At 53.4% G+C, this 993-nt stretch overlaps 1 non-coding gene across 1 annotated transcript; it reads right to left on the bottom strand.

Moving 5' to 3' along the window:
- Positions 1 to 565: 565 nt before the first annotated feature.
- TRNAV-AAC (transfer RNA valine (anticodon AAC)) lies at positions 566 to 638 on the bottom strand. The gene has a single exon. It is a non-coding gene; the product is annotated as a tRNA-Val (tRNA).
- Positions 639 to 993: the final 355 nt, after the last annotated feature.

The following is a 993-nucleotide window of genomic DNA, read 5'->3' as shown; positions in this document are numbered from 1 at the left end:
ACCTCTAAAACCATCAGTCATGCCCCCAGGTTGGCCATAAAGGAGCCGCCATTCTCCACTTGGACTCAGCTTTGCTTGTTTTCCTTTCACCCAGAACCTCCCTTCTTCTCCTGGGCTGCAAGTAGCCACTCCTGGGAAGCCAAGAGGCAGGCACAGGATTCTACCTCCCAGCAGCCAACCACACCTCCCCAGGCTTTGCAGAATGAAGGGTGGTGCTCTACTAACCCCACTTAGCCGCACAGCTTCTTCCCTGCCTTCCTCAGCTCAACTTTCCTCTATTGCCCCATTCCTGCCTCACTTCCTCCTTTGGCCAGTCACGCAAAGGAGCCCAGCAGGAAGTGAGAGCCTCTATAGGCCAACCTCCAACAGCAGAGGTGGCCAAGCCACAAGCCTCCAAATGGTGACTGGCCTAACTACTCTAGGTTCTCCAGCCTGACACCAAGGTGCTTTCTCCACTGCTGTCAGCATCCTCTGTCATGCAGGGGTTGGAGTTATCCCAGGGACAGGCCAATAGGAGGAGTGCCCTTTCTGAATAACAAGGGGAATCTGGGAAAAGAAGCCAGCATGTTTCTGCCTGGTTTTGAACCAGGGACCTTTTGCGTGTTAGGCAAATGTGATAACCACTACACTACAGAAACTCCACCTACTGGGTTGTTGCTCACTCTGGCACAGACCGATGGACAAATCTAGAGAATGTGGTGGTAGCCCCTCGATAGGTCAGCTGGCAGGGCAGAGGACTGGAGCCAGCACTCAGGAAGTCGTCCTTACCTCGCCCGTGTGACTCCAGCTTGAGGGAGAGCTTCTTTTTCTTCTCCTTGCTGACAAAGAGCAAGAGAAGAATGAAAGGTCAGGTGGGCCAACTCGGTGCAGAAGCCCATGCTGTCTTTTCCTGCTGCATAGCCTGAAATGAGGGACTCGTGGCAGTTAAAGGAACTGCTGCACTCTCAGAAAACATCCCGCCCGTGCATAAAGGAGGATAGAAGAGCCTGTTAG

The sequence above is a fragment of the Gopherus flavomarginatus genome, unplaced genomic scaffold, assembly GCF_025201925.1.
Source record: "Gopherus flavomarginatus isolate rGopFla2 unplaced genomic scaffold, rGopFla2.mat.asm mat_scaffold_67_arrow_ctg1, whole genome shotgun sequence".
Lineage (NCBI taxonomy): Eukaryota > Metazoa > Chordata > Testudines > Testudinidae > Gopherus > Gopherus flavomarginatus.
This window is presented reverse-complemented; position numbering and strand designations above follow the sequence as displayed.